Genomic DNA, 12,141 nt, shown 5'->3' with positions numbered 1-12,141 from the left:
AACAGTGGAAATACCGGAAAAGTCAATCTTCCAACTTGCCAAGCTTTCAGTTTCAAGTTAAGATGAAAAATGCTTAGAGGCCATCGAAACAATGCTTTGTGGACATATTTTTCGAATATGGAAATGCACATCTTTTATTGCACGCGCATGATAGCCTTGAGTTTTTCTGTACTGAGCAAAGCCATACAATTATGCTTGCTACTATTGTTCTGAATGGGGAAAGAGACTCACAACAATGCCAGTTTCATCCTTTTGCGCAATTCTCTACCAAGATTCCACACCTCGAGCATAGAAAAGGAATCCGCAAGAGCGGTAAAAGGTATCGCAGTCACTAGCTGTGAGCAGTTTGCGAAACTTAAGTTTAACTTCTCGAACTGCTTCAACTGCTTGTGACCTTTCCATGGCTGTATACAAAGCAGTAATCCTCCTTCTGGCACTTGCTGTCATTTCCATGTAAGTCCTGCAAAATATCTCATAGATTTGTAAAATTCCCACCTCCCCTTCCCCCCCCCCCCAAAAAAAAAAAAGAAGAAAGAAGAAATTACAGTTTCCCCGCAAGGGCTATGTTAGAAGAAGTAAGACTAGCGGCTAACTATTTTGGATCCTATCTCGCGTAATTCAACAAAACACTAGTTTAAGGGAATACGGCCGCTCCAGGGAATTGGATCCGATCTCGCGTAATTCAACAAAACATTAGTTTAAAGGGGCCCTGCAACACTTTTCGAGCATGCTCAAAAAGCGCTGCCGATCGGTAGTCGAGGCTCCCGAGAACACGCGAGCCAAATATTATAGCGATGCGCACGGCCTGGAATTTACAATAAATTCTCAAAGTCAGCTGAAAATCGCTCCCTCTTCTCTCGACAAATGATGTATTAGTCCGCAAAATATGACGCGATTGTCGGCAGTTCCACCATTGGCTGATGTTATAATCACGATAACACCCTCATTATTACTTTCGGTGTTAATTTTGAGTTCAATAAGTAGATAATATGTATGTTTATATTCTGTTATGGCGTTAAAAACACCGAACAAACATTAATATTAGCACTTCCGGTCTCACCGACAGCTCGTCTGCTCGTAGCTGCGTGGTTCCGTTTTACAGCGAAAGCTGTTATGAGATCATTTCACCGGCCGTTTTGGCGCCGTAGTTGTCCGCCGCCGCCGCCGCCGCCGGTGTCCGTAACCAGTATCGCTCGAAATAAGAAAAAAAACTAAATAAGAAAAAATTCCAGGATGGAACGAGGTTCGAACCTGGGCCCTCTGTGTGGGAGCCCAGTATTCAACCTCTGAGCCATGCCGGTGCTTGAAACTGCTTTGCAAAAAGGTCCTATACAGGCTTCATGTCGGGAAGGAACCACATTAGCATATGCGATATAGCGTGGTAGAAGAGTAAAATAAGCACCAAGCGTCGCACAACGCGAATTCTGTAACGAGGCGTCACACAATGCAAATTGCGCAACGAGTAGGTTGTTGAATGCTTCCAACCCATTACAAAGGACTCTGCCATAATTCTTCGTCGTCATCAGGCACAGCATCAAGTGCGCATAATGCCTTACATGTGTTTAGCAGGTACCACGGCTCTCCGTAGAATGACGAAAAATGGCACAGCGTCTGCTGCCCTACTTTTCAAAAACTAAAATGATTTATAGCGTAGTGGGTTCCTGACAAGTGCACTTGTATTCGTTGCCAAGGAAGCCCATAAACGCATGATCCATTTCCTCGGGGTCTCAGTAAAATTACAATGATTTAGAGCGCAGTGGGTTCCTCGCAAGTGCACTTGTATTGGTTGCGAAGGAAGCCCATAAGCGCATGATCCATTTCCTCGAGGTCTCAGTAAAATTACAATGATTTATAGCGTAGTGGGTTCCTCGCAAATGTACTTGTATTGGTTGCCAAGGAAGCCCATAAGCGCATGATCCATTTCCTCGGGGTCTCAGTAAAAGTCTTAGCTCCCCCCCCCTCCGTCTCTCTCCCACGTCAACGTATGTTATACAGCACGATGGGAGAGGGAAATAGCGACCGGGCGTCACCCAATGCAAATTGCATTACTGGTGGGCCGTTTAAAGCTTCCAACCCATTACAAAGGGATGAGCCTTAATTCTTCATCGTCATCAGTCGTCGCGTCAACAAAGTGCACATAATGCCTTACAGACGTGTAGCTGGTGCCTCGCTTCTCCGCAGAATGACGAATAATGTCTCAGTAGGTGCTTCCCAACTTCACAAAAATTGTGATTTATGGCCTAGTGGGTACCATTCTAGTGTACTTCTATTGTATCCACAAGAGAGCTTACAACGGGCTCTAGAAACGCCGCTCTTCCAGCTTTCGCTGTGACTGTGCTGCGATTTCAGCGCAGGCCTGGCGTTTTCTTCGCCATGCGCAGTGCCGAAAACGTGAATATTTCTGTGCTTTTGACCATCGCCGGTTGCCGTTGAGAGTGGCCGCCGTTCGAGTGCTGCCTCGTCAGCTGGGAACTGCATCGTCGGCACGTTCTCACGACCGACCGAGGCAGCCGTGCAGCATGTCTCCGATAACAATGCTGGCGTCCGGTAATGGCGGCGCTTCGGGGTCGTCTGCCAGTGCCGTCTTACGAGGCGGTGTATCGGAGTACGGGCCGAAACCGATCTCAGCTGTCATTCGTTCCAAACGAGCGCGCAGGTTTGCTTCCATGGTTGGCAGAGCGATGAAAACACTACGGCGTTCGAGGTGCACACCCAACATTACCAAACCGACGCGCAGTTTTCAAGCACGCGCGATATACATCGGCTCCGCTCGACGAGAACGACGCAAGCCGACCGGAAGTGGCGGCACAGACCACGTGGTTGCGCCCAGACGTCAGAGAGAAAAAAATGAAGAAAAAATTTCCGCCGGCGCTCTTGGGCGGAGCCTCGCTCGTCTGCGCTCCCTCCCTCGAGTCGCTGCCTAGCTCTCCGCGCGCTCGCGGCGTTGAGTTGAGGGAGAAAGCTGCGGAACGTGATCTCTCTAATTTGGTAACACCACTTAGACTTGACGGATTCGAAAAATTTTTGCGGCATATGACTCGTGAAGAGTCATACGTCAATAATGAGACTATTCCAATATAACTAAGAAAGGTGTTGCAGGGCCCCTTTAAGGGAATACGGCCGCTCCAGGGAACGAAGCCGCTTTCATGATGTCTGCTCTCTCAATCAACGCGAAAAAAGGGGAGAGAGCACAGCGAGTTTACGAGCCGTATCCTCACGTCTGTCGCGATAGTGTGCACGCCAGCGCTCGCGACTACGTCCTAATGAGACAAGTTCGCAGTTGCTGCTCGAGCGACGCAGCCCCCCCCCCCCCTTCACGGTAACCATCACGCTCCTTCGCGCGACGAAAGATGGCCGGGGCGCTTACTCTCTGCTTCAGGAGCCATCGGCTGCAGGCTTCGCACGCGGGGCGATGTTATCGCACGCACCTTTCACACGACGAAGATGGCCGGCTGGTTTAATCTCTGCTTCAGTCGCGTTCGTCCCCAGCGTTTGCTTGCTTTTGCTCGCGCGTAGAACATACGATGCCTGCGACGATGTCATCTATTTGGACTTTGGACTTAATGCGCAACATGACGGCGACAAAAAAAGCCACCGAGAGTGTCCATATAAACGATATCGCAATAAAAAAGTTGGATTCGTAATGTTTGCGATCTTGAGGCCCACTGAGCTCTTCCAAATAATTTTATAATTGGGAAAACAAAAAATAAAATAATGCAACAAGGAAATTCCGCTTATTGATAATTTCGCGGCAGGGAGAATAAGATGCGTTTGGAAAAAATAACAGGCGTTATTCGATAATCGTTCGGTGGATTTGTGCACAGCGTGCAGCGCCGTATCTTTATTTTGTCATTCCAGAGCCACCAAGGGGGAAAAGAGTGAGGAGGGTGGTATATGCACGTCTTTGCTAAGGCTAGCCGAAGGAACGTGCGAGCAGAACAAAGACGCGATGACCGAAATTACGCGTTAAGCTCCAACATTCTCTATTTCCTGTTATAGCCATTTCTAATACTAAACGTGCATGAAGTGCAATATTGCCAGACTTATTTGCACAGACTGCGTCATCAAGTAGCACTTGATTGAAACACCGTTCTTGAAGACCACTTATATATTGCTAAATGAAAAGACACGTCAACAATGCACAAATCTACATCCATTGGTTTCAGATGCACCTCACAGGAGACAGTAAGTCGCTCTTACGATAGTGTATCCTGAACGCAACCAAATGCTGACGCAGTATCTTTACGACGCGATTGCAAAAAAAAAAGAAGAAAGAAAGAAGACCCTTGGGCTAAATAACAGCGGCATTTGATGCACGCGAGCTAGAACTCCTGTACTGGCAGGCTAAATTACGTAGTTAAATAGAACACGAAGATTTTCTGTTAACATATGGGCCGCGATAACATAAAACTTTTCAAACCTGTTCTATTCGAAGCTCTCACTTGCCTTCCGCTTTTGACTGAAATCGTTCGGGTACTTTCGGGTAGCATTACTGTGTACAGTGTTCTTTGTACCTTTAGCGGGGCATCCCACAGAAGGCTTTCCTAACGACATGTCCGGAAAAACACGCCAGGGAAGAGCATACAAGAGCCACTGTTATCAACAATATATGTTATTTTACATTCAAAAAGCTTCCAGCACTATATAACATCTCCACAAATTTCAACCGTATCATGTGAGTCAAATAAATCCCCAAATTATGACAGTACACAAGAAGGACGATGTAAAAGACCCGGAGATTTATTTATCCATCAGCGTAATTTCCGTATTATACAGAATATTCCTGAAAGCTATTTGAAGTAAGGTAAGAGAAATAACTGTCTTTGTTCAACTAAGAGAGAAAGCTGGGTTTAGGAACAGGTACACAGCGATGCATCACAGCCTCGTCACTAATCAGAAAATTCACAATTATGCTACGTACAACAACCCCTATATTGCTCAAACAGGTGTTTCACTCATTAGAGATGCCTGCAGCCGTGGAAGTATTGCGTCGTCAAGGGGCCCATCAAACATACGTGAATACATGAGCCGCCATCTACAAAGAAGCCACAGCTACTTTGCTTCTACAGATGAAAATCGGAAAACTGGGATCGAGGAAGGGTTCAAGCAAGAATGCAAAATATCTGCTATACTGATCACAGCATTTTTAAAAGTATTCAAACAATAAGACTTCGAAAAAATTACGGGGGATGCTTAGAACTTGGTAAGAATGTGAGGGCGAGAGCCTTGTTGTTTTTATTTATTTATAATATTACCCACAGCGCCCAAGGGCATTACAGTTGGGGGGGGGGATACAATATTTCGATACAAAATACAGATTCCAACACTGTAACATTACAATAAACGCAAGTCACTGTCAACCTAAGCACTGATACATGGTATACACACATTATAAATCGGGTTCATAGTACAGTTTACACATCCGCGCGAGTACACTATACTGGAGACCCAGCAGTGAACTTGAAAATACTTCATGTGAAGTAATTTCTGCTACTTCAGGAGATAACCTATTCCACTGGCTTATCGTCCTGGCAAGAAATGACATTTTAAATGCGTCAGTCCGGCAGCTTATTTCCTTTATCTTATTGGCATGATCTAGTCGCTGCGAAACGTAATCCGGTTTGTGAAAGTATCGCGAGGGGTCCAGATCTGTTAGGTTATGAAATACGTTGTGAAAAAGTTTCAACCTCAGATATTCCCTTCGATTGTGTAGAGGTTCCCAACCAAGCCTTTCTTTTGCTTTTGAAACACTGAAATTACTGGTATAATCAGAGCAGACAAACCGAACAGCCATGTTCTGAATTCTTTCTAAATTCTATAGCCAGACTGGATAGGCGCGCGATCGTTGGGATAGCTGGGAACGAGGAGGCCGACGCTACCGCAAAAGTAGCACATCACGGCGACACCCCAGTCATTAAGGCGGTTGTCCTGTCGGACTACTCCCGGCAACGACTGAGGCAGCTGCTACTAACGGCCCCCCGTGACAAGCGGGTGGCAAGCGGTAAACCACCACCACCCCTACCGAAGACGGGCCTAAGGAGACGCGAACGGTCGGTGGCTGCTGCTTCACCTGCGGACCGGCAGCGCCTGGCCTGCGGCACGCATGTACCACATCTACGCCTGCGTGCCGTAGATGTGGTTACGAAGAAACGCTAGAGCACATCATTTGCTCTTGCCCTGCTCTGCCGGGTGAACGATGCGAGATGGTGCGCCGCTCTCGCCTACTCGGTTTCCCTGCGTCAACTGTGGAGGACTTCCTCTTTCCCGCACGGTCCAAGATACCAGCCTTGCGAGCCTCTGTCCAAATTCCGCACAAAACACAGGAATTGTGTTGCCACTAAAAGTTGTTCTTTAGTACGGCATGTAACGGCGCTTAATCTATTAATTTGTGTGTTCTAAATCTATGTGTTCGTCTTTCATTCTATCTGTGGTATTTTGTCATCTTTGCAGGGCCAGCTACAAATCCGGTGGAGACGGTTGGCCAAGTTGTGACGGGCAGACTGTAAGTGGTTCACGAAATAGCACCATGACTTTCGCATCTTCGATAATCACGTCTGCTATTTCTCGAACCTGAAGAAAGAATAGGGAGAGCCCAATTGTAACATTTCATCAAAACGAGCTTTCATCAATATAATCATCATCATCATCACTTCCAGCCTGTTCCATGTCCACTACAGCAGGAAGGCCTCTACCAGTGCTCTTTACTTTACCCTGGCTTGCGGGAGCCGATTTTATTTCATGTCAGCCAACTTATCAATTACAGCACACTGCGCAACTCTCTACCGTCCTTGGTGCGTTTCCCATCTCTTGCTACCTATTTCGTTCCACTAGCTGGCCAACGCTTATCTGCCATTAGGTGGCTAGATCAGGTTTAGTTCTTTCGTTTTATGTGAAGCAAATGAAATGGTGGCTATCTCTCTTTGTTTTCGGATCTATCCTGCTCTCTTTCCTTTCCTTAATCTAAGGCCAAACACTTTTCGTTCAATCAAACGTTGCAGGGTCCTTAATCATTCTCGAGTTTCTTTCTTTTCCTTCAAGTTCCTGGCCCAAGTGTTACATAGATCTGATTTGCGAATGGTTGCCGCATGCGCTCAAGCCCATCCTTGTTTTTCGGAGAATCTCGTTATTCAACCTGAAGCATTTCTGACCCTATCTATCTATCTATCTATCTATCTATCTATCTATCTATCTATCTATCTATATATATATATATATATATATATATATATATATATATATATATATATATATATATATATATATATATATATATATATATATATATATATATATATATATATATATATATATATATATATATGTATCTATCTATCTATATATCTATCTATCTATCTATCTATCTATCTATTTTTTGCCGCTGAACGATGCAAGATGGTGAGCCGCTACCGTCTGCACGGTGTCCCTGCGACAACCGTGGAAGACTTCCCGTTTCCCGCACGGTCTCCGATACCAGCCCTGCAGTCCTTCCCAGAGTTCGCGCCTCGTGTGGACCTCGCCGCTCTATAAATGGGCGCCTTAGTTTCGTGCTTCTACCTGCACTGATAAGATGCCCTCTTGCCAAGATACTCTTGCCTTCTTCCTATCATCTTTACCAGCCACTTCATCACTTCATCCCTAAAGGCGCTGAGATGTACCGCTACGACGGGAGGTACAAAATAGCGACCTTTTCATTTCTTCTTCTTTCTTCGACAACTACATACACAGGGTGCCCCAGCTGACTCTATCCAGAGCTTTAAAATATGCCGGCGCAGTTCATGACAACGCGACCAGACGCTCGTACAGACGAAATCACACTTGTCTATATCACCCAGCCGGCCGCTTCAGCTGCCGTTTTCTGCACAAATATGCAAAGACCGACGCCGTAATGATACCTAACATAATGCTGCATGCTCCTTCCTTGTGCTATAATTCAAGCACGAACGGAAGTTTGTAGCTAACGTGAGGTAGCAGCTGCGGACAACAACAGCATCCACAGACACGTGTCCTTCCGACTGCACAGTAGCGCCCAATATAAGTTGCAACATGCTGACAGTGCTCAATGTGGCGCCAACACTGCAAAGCGGTGCCGACTTGGGAAAAAATGGTGAAGTAAACACTGTTTCAGTGACTGATATTCTCTAACCAATTTAACGTTTGCCGGTGTCACCGTTCAGGTTTTGGGCCCCTTCAACCACGGCCACGATGTTGCAACTCACACTGAGCGCCACTGTACCTTTCGTCACGATGAGCACCAGAGATGGCAAAATTACTCCCAAAAATTAATGAAGTACACTGCTAATTAATTTTCTACGGTCTTTTAGAATTTAATCAAATTACACTGCAAGTTGAAGCTGGCTGAAGGTACTGACATTAATATTGCTTGTGAAAAGTAATGAAGTTACTTTGAAATTACTGTAACAAAAGTTCATCATTGGTGCACAACTTTGCTGATGCAGATCTCTGTTCAGTTTCTTAAGCCTTAAGTTGGGCCTTTCCACAGTGGAAAGGTTCAAAATTGATCAATACAATAAACTCTCAACTCAATCAAGCCAGCATACCTGCTTTTCCTCCAACACGCCTTCTGTAGTATCTTAAAACCACTGGCAACAAACGAAGTCGTGAATTCCTTTAGTTAGCTATCACTTGCACAATCTTACTTTTAGCAATGTTAATTGTGGGCGCCTTCTACTCTCAGCAGCACTAACATCGTCCTCTTTGTTTGTTATTGTCTGTTTGAAATGTATTTTTACTTTACTTTTGTATTTCTGTTTTTTACCTTTCCGGTATGAACATATTATTTTAATTGAATAATTGACTCCATACTTAGTACCCTGGGACTTACCTAGTTATCACAATGCACAAATAAATATGTGCAGTCAGCGTCAAAAGTATAAGGACCACGATTCTCAAGAACAAGTTGAATATTTTAGCTGATTCGACAGGTAGCCTTGAATTTAGATTTCCAGTCAGTTCTAAGACGCGCTAAAAAATGCACTGTGCAGTTCGACCATTTCACTAGGAAACTGCGGAGAAATTTAAGGTTTCCTGAGACCTAGTTGTCTCTAAACTCTTGACGCCGACTGCACTACCTCAATATATGTAGCACTGACGCTGAATCACCACGAGCGACTAACCCTCATGCTCCACTGGTTCTTTCAGTGCTTTTACGATGCGAACACCAGAACGCAGAGCTGTCCGCAAGGATGTCGTTGCATCATAAACGAAACAGCTAAAGGCTATCAGAAGGGCTTCTGTTGGAACTGAGCCCTGAAACACTTCGGATTTTGTAATTAAGAAGCATGCAAATATATTCTGTCTTCAATAAAAACAAAGGCCAGCTAACAAACTTCAGATGATTCATATTTTATATCATAATCAATTGCATATATGCAAGCGTGCGGTAAGCGCCCTAACCTCCCTTCGAAATGACACATGTCATGTGCTATACACACACGGGAAAAATCCTATTTTTCCAATGAACCAGTGTCGATTTCCGCCTTTGGAAGGATGCGAGCCCCTTTGCTCTGCGTTCATTAGAACAGTTGGTAAGGCATGCAAACACGCACACAAGAGAACAACACAGAGGCCATTATTAAATGCGAAGCATTTCTTAGCGAACCTCTGGCACTTTGAGCATTTCTATCTACGTATCTATCTATCTATCTATCTATCTAGCCGCCTACGTCTGGGTGCTCTCATGATCGCCTCCTTAACTTGGTGTAGACCAAAATTTGCATGGGAGGGTAAGATGACTTGACGAATATGATTGCCGGGTCATTACATGAATAACGTTAAAATCCTGTCGCGTACGTCGTCAAACCCTTTCCACATACGTGTGGCACATACCCGTTTACCACGGGCCGCGGTGTACGGGTGTGCGCCACAAGTGATTGACAGTTTATATCTACCCAGGAACGGGGAGAACAGACATTGGTAACTTAAATGCTAGAGCGTTAAGGAAAACCAACATCGGCAGCCTTGACTCAACGAATTCAAAGAATGAAAATTAGGATCCCAGCAGGAATCGAACCCAAGCATTCTGCGTGGCAATCAGGTATTCTACCACTGAGCCACGCCAGGTCTATAAACTGGTTTGAAAAAACAGCCTACGCAGGCGTAATTTCGGTGCAACGTCAATTGTGGTTGTGGTGCTGGCTATCTAATTTTACAAGAAAGCAATACACACTACATGATATTCCTAAGAGGTGTACTCATACGATACAGGCGTGATATCAGATTAACGTCTGTAGTTCCAGTGTTGGCTCCGCTTTATAGCAGTCTAATAAACATTATGTTTGTATTTCTATGATTCAGCAAGATATATTGAATCATTGCTCGACCCCGGAGGAATACATTAACGAAAGTTACATATGATATCTACATCACCGCAGCGTAAGGTGCACTTCGTCCACCAGAACGACGCAGTGTCCTCTTCATTTCTTACGAGGCTGGGCGATGGCCTCATGCTGACCGAGGAAGATGCCAGATTGATTGACAGCCGCTTTGTAGACTAGGCTACGTAGGCCACATACGCCCAAATAGTCTACGAATACGACAAACACCATCCACTGATGTTGGTCTACGTAGCACTATCCAGGCCTACCAGCCTCGACGGCCTATGCCTCACCAACGCGAATGGTGGCTTCAGGTTCCGACATGTCGCCGGCTCTCTCGACAGACAATTTGTCGACGAAATGACCGAGGCATCCACGAATTCCAACAGCTCTAGAATACCACATACTTCACTACACATAGACCCCTCGTCACCACGATCACGACCGGATCCTATAACAAGTCATGACCAGCTGCTGGTGCTCACTGATCACGGTGACGATGCCCTTGTTCAAGAACTCTCAAGAACTTCTTGCACACATGCACACGGGTTCGTCAAACGTGCATGCGTTCTGGGGACACGTATAAGCACTACATATCAGCTTACCGCTTCTGGTGTTGGCAATACCCACGTTGCCATTGGCAGCGTTACCCAACCGTAAACAACTGGTTATATAACACATATGCGGCTCTTCAACGTATATATATATATATGTGCGTATAAAATTTATACAAATCTTTAGCGTCATTTTGTAACGTGTCGCAAGTAAAAAAAGTTACGCTAGTCACCTACCCGCCGCATGCTTCGCATAACATCGACTCCCACGTTACGTGGGATCTGCCGAATTTTTTGTCCACGGCATCCGTTTTGTCCTCTCCTCTCTCTCGTTCATGCTTGCAAGCCTCCCCATTTATAATGGATACTTATTCCCGCATTTACTAACTACAGCCACAAGATACTGCTACTGCGTTGCTGTCGTAGTTTGATTATAGAGATAGAGATAACGCCACTCAAGTAAGTTCTCAAAACTTAATTCATGGCAAGAATTGTTTTTGTGGGGAGGGAAAGGGAGCATTTGGTACAACTAGCCCACAGTTCATCAACACATGCACGCTATAGCCATCACTAATTAGCAGCTAGCGAACGCTATCTAGTGCTAGAGAACAGTTAGCCTACACTATAGCAAGCGCAAGCCAATGCTATCCGACAGTTAGCCAGCATAACCTACCACTAGCCAAAATTATCAAGCGCTAGATGACAGTAACTGACGCTTAGCCAACATTACGCAGAACTCAGAACCACTAGCCACCATAATAAGCACAAGCCAGCAGTAGCTAGCACTAGCCACCACCTAAAGAACATTAACCAATGGAAGGTAGTCAATATCCTAGCGAGCCCTAATAGGTGGCAGCAAATGTTATAGTCAACATTGGTCAGCACTAGCCAACACTGACAGCGAACATAACCAAAGGCCAGCCAATAACCAGCGAACATTATCACGCACTTTCCAGCAGAGTCAGTCAAAATTTTCTAGTGCTAAGCTACATTAGCCACCAATTAGTCCCCACTAGCCGCCATTCGCACGCACCAGCGAACACTACCCACGACTAGCCATAATTTGCCAATGTGAGCCATCAGTTAGCCAACACATGGCACCATTATTCCTCCTTTTACTTAAATTAAAATTTAGCCCAATAAGTGCTGCGACAGTGAAGAAAGTTCGAGCGGAGGGGGGGAGAGAAGTAGTCTGAACAAGAAGATGAATAAAATAGCGCTTAAGATGGGACGAGTGTTGTTTTGTTCTTCGT

At 45.3% G+C, this 12,141-nt stretch overlaps 1 long non-coding RNA gene across 1 annotated transcript; it reads left to right on the top strand.

Annotated features, from left to right (window-relative positions):
- Positions 1–234: 234 nt before the first annotated feature.
- LOC119390164 (uncharacterized) lies at positions 235–9,351 on the top strand. Its single transcript, XR_005183235.2, has 3 exons — positions 235–453; positions 6,451–6,502; positions 9,160–9,351. It is a non-coding gene; the product is annotated as an uncharacterized LOC119390164 (long non-coding RNA).
- The last annotated feature ends 2,790 nt before the right edge of the window (positions 9,352–12,141 follow it).

Source organism: Rhipicephalus sanguineus, chromosome 4, assembly GCF_013339695.2.
Source record: "Rhipicephalus sanguineus isolate Rsan-2018 chromosome 4, BIME_Rsan_1.4, whole genome shotgun sequence".
In the NCBI taxonomy this organism is placed as follows: Eukaryota; Metazoa; Arthropoda; class Arachnida; order Ixodida; family Ixodidae; genus Rhipicephalus; species Rhipicephalus sanguineus.
This window is presented reverse-complemented; position numbering and strand designations above follow the sequence as displayed.